The sequence below is a fragment of the Octodon degus genome, unplaced genomic scaffold, assembly GCF_000260255.1.
Source record: "Octodon degus isolate 3935 unplaced genomic scaffold, OctDeg1.0 scaffold00037, whole genome shotgun sequence".
NCBI classification, from domain to species: domain Eukaryota; kingdom Metazoa; phylum Chordata; class Mammalia; order Rodentia; family Octodontidae; genus Octodon; species Octodon degus.
This window is the reverse complement of record NW_004524613.1, coordinates 13,185,477-13,192,437: the sequence shown is the minus strand read 5'-3', so window position 1 is coordinate 13,192,437 and position 6,961 is coordinate 13,185,477.

Here is a 6,961-nt window from a genome sequence, read left to right as displayed (position 1 = left end):
TCTCTGGAAAGCTAGTACAAGCCTGAGCCCAAATAGTTGTAAAATCCCAGTTATAAAATCTTCAGCCATTTGGGACATCTGAACAAGCATCCTCACTTACCAGCACCCAGCACTTCCACAACCCAAGCAAGAGACACTGTTGTGTTTGGCATCTTCCTAACACTCACTTTTCCAGAACTCTGGGCTGCCCTCAGAGCAATAGGAGCAGCCCCAGCCTGCCTGAGCTCCTAGGCTCTTGGTTCAGCCCTCCGCCTGGGAAGCAAGCACCCAGTGCTTTCTCAGTTTGTCTGACTCTTCATTTGACTGCTGCCCCTTGAGGATCTATTTGCCCCTCTGACCCACTGGTAGCTCTGGCATGGCAATCTTAGCAAAACTTTGTTGCATGAAGAAAAAGTAAGATGACAAATCAAGTTTTTCAGTTCCAGTAAAAATCAAGAACTCTCTATGACAAGGCTGAGATGCACACTTGGGCCCTTCCCATTCCCTGCTTGATTCCCCCTTGTGTCAGCCCTGTCCACTGCAGGCAGATATTGTTCCCCTAACCACTGTTACTGGAGCTTAAAGGAAATCTCATTAAGCTGCTTAATGATGAATAAATCAATTGTCCAACATCACTAAAAGATGATAAAAGTGGCTTGCATCTTCTTAAGGATAAAGTCAGTTTATGCTGTGATAACAAATTAATCCTGAAGTCTTACTGGCTTAACAAGCAAGTGTTTATTTTTCACTAATATTCCCTGGCCATGGCTCCTCAGCAACAGAGCTCACTCTTCTCCATGCAGTCACTCAGGCAGCCTAGATGATGGAGGCTCTACCATCAGCCTGCAGTGGCACCAACTGGGTCACCAAAGAAGGGAAAAGTAGAAATGGGGAGTGCTGCACTTCAGCCCCAAAGCAGTACAACTTATTTTTACATGTAGCCAATCAACTAGCAATGACTATGTGCCTTGTAGAATTTCAAGGGAAGTCAGAAACAGGCTCTTCTTCTACATTCATCAGGAAAAAAAAGGGAATCAATATTATTTGCTTGAAGAATGTAGTTAAGAGCTTGCCTGCATGGAACTTGCAGCCTGGACAGGGGTTCCTAACCTGACAATATAGAAGCATTAGCTAGCTGGGCTCTCAGTGGTAGAGCAGTTGCCTGCTATGGCTTTAGGTTTAGTCCTTCAGAATAAATGGAAAGGAAAGGGTTGTTTTGTTTTGTTTTGTTTTAAGTTCAGTTTTTTATCCCTACCTCCACAGGCTCTGATTTGTTAGGACTCGGGAAAGCCAAGGCATTTCTATTTTGGCACATTCTCCAGGCAATGCAGGTGATCTGATTTGTACACTCCCCATGAAATAATGCTTAGTAGCCGTATAGAGCCAGGTAAGTCATTTTCCACCTAATAACTTGGACTTTGCCAGCACCACATATGGTCTGACCCATGCAGATTGGCTGTCTGAAGTGCTGTGAGTTTTGGTAACCTGAAAGCATATGTTTGGTTGGGCTGGTCCTAAAGGGGCAGGTCGTGCTGCAGCAGCCAAATGCTCTCTATAGGTAAATATAGTCTAATCGATGCAGTCATGTGGGGTTGCCCATCCCCAGGCAGGAGCCCAGTACCAGTCAGGAGGGCTGTGGCCCTGCAACACAAGCTTTTATGAGTTGGAAAAGGATCCAAAATCAAGTACAGTGAAAAACACCAACTGGCTGTAGGGCTGGTGTGAGAGTGGAATAATGACCCAGAGGACTGGTAGCCCTATTCTGTGTGACATATGAAGAAACATTTGCTTTTGCAGCAGCTGGCATGCTGGAAGGACCTTCTGTGCCAAAGAGAAGCTCTGATGAATACCTTGGGGTTTGAAGCAAGCAGCATTCCAATGATCATGCAAAAAAAAAAAATAGAAATGGCTTTGAATTATTTTTAAGAAGGGAAATGAGCAAAGAGGCGTGGGACTGAGCAACACCTCAGGGAAGAGTGAATGAGAAGAGAATCCTAATAGCCAAAAGAAGTGTTCATTATGTGTTTGGCTATAAGGTATGCAATGAAACCATATCCACGGTGCACTGATGTTGGCCGAGTAGGCTTTCTTTGCAGGAGAGCAATGTCCTGTGTCGGGAAGGTAAAGGAAAGGGCAGTGAGCCATCCTCCTTCTCTCTGCTCCAGGGTGGGTCACTCTGCAGCTGAGAGCCTCTGGTCCTTCCAGCTGCCATAAACTGCTGGACCTGGATAAGCAGGGGAAATAGGCAACAGTAGCTGGAGGAGGAGCCCTGGAGCAGCACATGGCAGGGCTGTGAGCAGCAGCAGTCTCCAGCAGAGGATAGTGCCTGCGAGTCTTTGTTGCTAAATGCAGATGACATGTCACCTAGGAGCTCCCCCAGACTGAGGGGGCAGGAACACTTCCTTCGCAGGGCTTGAAGGTAGTGCATGAGCAGGATGGGGCGACGATCCAGGGTAGTTTGGACTCTACTACTCACCTCAGTGAATTGCCATAGAGGTAAATACAGTATTAGTAGTAGTAAAAGTGACCCAAGAGTAGATCCACTATGTAAGGGTCTTGCTCTAAGCACTTTGCATATATCAGTTCATCTCCACAATAGCCTGTGATGTAGGTATATTAGTGCTCTCATTATTTGAGAAGACTGAACCTAGAAAAACAAAGTTACTCAAGGTTACACAGCCTGAACTGGCAGAGCTCTGATTTCAATTTAGGCAGTGTGCCTTCAAGGTCTATGTTCTAAACCATTGCCTTCTAATATATGTAAAAGTGCTTTACTAAATAAATTGCAAAGTGCTGAATGATGCAATGTATCACTAGGCTCCTACTTGTCTAGACAAGGTATTAAAACAGAAGAAAGTTCAAAACCAACCCAAGAACTGAGGGCTTCCTGGGAGGCAGTGAGAATTACAACTTAAAGATATTCCCACTTAACTTGTGACCTCTCCAGGAGGGGGGAGGAATCTATATCATGTCCCACATCTCAGCCCTGCTTCACAATCACAAATGCTTGTCTGGCGGCTTTTCTTTTGCAGATCACAAAACTTAATCAATTTTTAGAGCTGCTATAAATCAGATCAGGTATTGATTATATTCAGAAAGTCCCAGAGCACAGAAAACAAAAAAGTGGAAACAGAGAAGATGATGTTTGCCTGGCTGATTCAACAACAGGAGTTAGTGGACAACAGAGTCTTGGTTACACCAGCCTAGACCAATATATAGATGACCTGAAGGTGCCACAGGATGAATGAGGCTTGGGTCTAGAAGCTGAAGATCGTAAGTGAGCAGAGCCAGAAAGCACCAGCCCTAAAGAATCTAACCAAACCTGCAGAATGTCACTTCCCTAAAATCTCCAGGCCCAGATGCAAAGACTTTGCCTAGCACATGGAACATCTCCTCCTGATGACTCCAGGTCCAAAGATCAGTGACTGAAGCTCGGCTTGCACACACAATGGACACACACAATGAGTTCCTACAGCTCTGCCATGCATAAGACCCTGCACCATGGGAGGAAGGCTTTCCTGACTTCTGCATCTACATTTAGTCTTTGTTGTTGTATTTATGTCAAATCTTGATCATCACGCTTTCCTAAAATTTAAACTGTTTTCCTCCCAAATACACTAAATACATGTTATTGCTAAGGAACTGAGTTCTTGATTTACACTGTTTTGCACTCATTTCTTAAAATATCTTAGTGACATCTCATCACGAACCATAAAACTGTCTAAGAAATGTACTATTTCCACATGGCATTCCTGTACAGACCATGAGAAAAAGGAAATCAGGCTTACAAGAAGCTCCTTTGGAGGTCATTAGACCCTCTACAGTCATGCTCACAGAAAGGCATCTCTCTAGCATGTTCAATAAATGATAGGAACCCTGGAGAAAGCCAGTAAAGGGGTTTCTAGAAATTAAATAAATCCAGGTAAGCAGACCTCAGGCTAGCCCACTAGAAAAGACGTAAGGACTGGAAAACATCCCAAGGTTCTCCCCACATCATCGTGTGTGTGTGTGTGTGTGTGTGTGTGTGTGTGTGTGTGTGTGTCCCAAGATGAAAATGCCCAGTGAGTTCTCCTAAGGAGACTTCACTAGCAGATGCAGGCTGAGCCAGTGCAAACAGCCTATTCCTACTGCCTCCACAGTTAGGTTTAAACGCAGCTATAGCAATTCATCCTGGAAGAGCTTTTGCACCCTCAGGGAGCCATGGGAAGCTCTTTCCTCATGCCTGCTGGTGCTGCTATCTCCTCTTCCTTCTAGCTCTCTATCCTCCAGCATCTCTTCTGGTGCAACTTAAGGTCCAATTTCCTTACTAGAACCCATTCCACCCATGATTTGATTAGCTTGCTCTTTTTCCACTCCCTCTTGTCTAGCTGTTCATCAGAATGATGAACCATGTACTAATCATTAAGGAAATACAAATCAAAACCACAATGATACATCATTTCATCCCAGTTAGAATGGCTATTATCAAAAAGCAAACAAAAATTAATTCTTGATGAGGATATGGAGAAAGAGGAATTCTCATATACTATTGGTGGAATGTAAATTAGTGTGGCCATTCAGGAAAGCAGCCTGGAGATTCCAGAGTCCTCAAATAAATTAAAGTAGATGAACCATATGATCCAGCAAACCCCCTACTGGCTGTACACCAAGAGGAAATTAAATTAATATGTCAGAGAGACATCTGTACTCACTTGGTCGTTGAAGCATTGCTCAAAGTAGCCAAGCGATGGATAAAACTATTCTTAAATATATGAAGGCATAAAGAAAAAAATTTATATATATATGATTACTAGTCAATCTTAAAGAAAGATTTTATCAGTTGCATGAACCTGGAGAATACATACAAAATGAAATAAACCAGTCATAGAAACACATATACTGCATACTGCCTCTTATATGTGGAGTGTGAAGTTGTTGAATTCATACAAATAGTGGGTTAAATTGAAGTTACCAGAGGCTGGAGCTCTAGAGGATCAGGGAGATGCTGATTAAAGGATATGGAATTAAAAGCTTGTCCACAATTCATAAAAAGTATCAAATTGCAGCTGTATAAGAGAAATAATTTCCAGAGGTTGACTGTACATCATAGTGATAACAATATATTGATGTTTGAAAATTTGTCAAGAGGTAAATTTTAAGTACTCTTTTCCCAAAACTGATGAGTACATAAGATAATGTATATGTTAATTAGATTGATTTCATTATTTCACAATGTATATGTATATCAAAATATCACATTCTGAAACTGGACGTGGTGGTGCACGCCTGTAATCCCAGGATTTGTGAGGCTGAAAGCAGGAGGATCACTACAAGTCCGATCTACATAGTAAGACCCTGTAGACCTTGTAAACCCTGTACTACATACATTTATATACATTTAAAGAATCACAAAACACAGTCCTTGCCCAGGTCCAGTGAGTGTGTGGGAGAGTTTCCTGCTACCCTGCGCCGGCGCGACCAGTCCCAGCCCAGGTGCAGCGTGGGCCAGACCCTCTCCCACCCCCTTGGGATGCCTCCCACCACTCCGCAGCACCTCACCACCCTGCCCGCCGAACAGGAATTTCTGCCACGTTCTGGGAACCCCCAGACCGAGTCTTAGCCCAGACGCAGTAAGTGTGAGGGAGAGCTTCCTCTTCCCCCTACTCCAACTTGCCCCCTCCAGACACAGCTCAGGCCTGGCATACATGCCTGGGGTGTAACCCTGCAGCTGCAATCCCTCCAGACAGTGTAAGGGATAGATCCACCCAGCTAGTCCAGGAGCAGAACATCTTGCCACAGGGGCACAACAGGTTCACCCTCAGGGGCAGCAGCGGGAAGGATCTGAGCACAGCAGCCAGACCCAAGCCAGGAACAGCTGGATGAGTCCAAACTTTGTAGAGCTGCACCTGAACTCCAGTACATACAAAGATTATAACTACAACAAAGATCTACAACAAAGATCAGAAGACAGTGCTACACAAAATGACAACAAGAAGGTGCAAAATGCAATCTCAGAACCCAAGCCCACCCATAACAAGTGCAGAGGACACTAACACAGAACAAATTGGAAAGCACACAGCTGAAAGCAATGAATCAACAGCTTCTGAAATGAAGAAACAGCTGCAGAAACATATGGAAGAAACCCAGTACCCACCCAGAACAAGTGCAGAGGACACTAGCTCGGCTCAAATGCATGAATTAAAAGCATCAATAATAAATAAGCAACAGCAGAAAGATATAGAGGAAATCAGAGCGCAATTCTTTTCTGAAATAAAAAAAGAACTCTCAGAACTTATAGCATCTGAAGTAAAGAACCAACTATAGAAACATAGGGAGGAAACCCAATCTGAAAAAAAAAACTGCAGTAAAAGAATTTCTAACTGTTTCTAAAGAAGATATTGATTTAAAAAAATAGAGGAAATTAGGAAAATGACGGATTCCTTGAATGAGCAATACAGGAAAGAAATAGATCGCATGAAGCAGAGTCAAAGAGATATAGAGGAAATTAAACTTTCAATCACAAGCTTGCAAAACCGTTTAAGTGAATATGAAGACAGTTTCAGATCTTGAAGATGCTGGTGTAGCTACTGAAAAGGTAAGAAAGGATCTCTTAAAAACAAGGATGGAGGAAAGAATAATCCATCACCTGCAAGATGATGCAAAGATGAACAATATGAGACTAACAGACATCAATGAGAAAGAAGGAGTCAATACAAATGACATTAAAAAAATATGAGCAGAAGTAATAGCAGAAAACTTCCCAAATACGAGGAAACAATCTGACATTCAGGTAACTGAAGCATACAGAATGCCAAGTCACCTCAACCCAAGGAAAAATACATCGAGACATATAATAAACAAGATCCCAGAAATTCAGCACAAGAATAATCTACTGAAAGTCACTAGAGAAAAGAAGCAGATCACATTCAAAGGAAAATCCCATCAGAATTACAGCCGACTTCTCTTCACAAACCATGCAGGCAAGAAGAGCATGGAGCAGAGT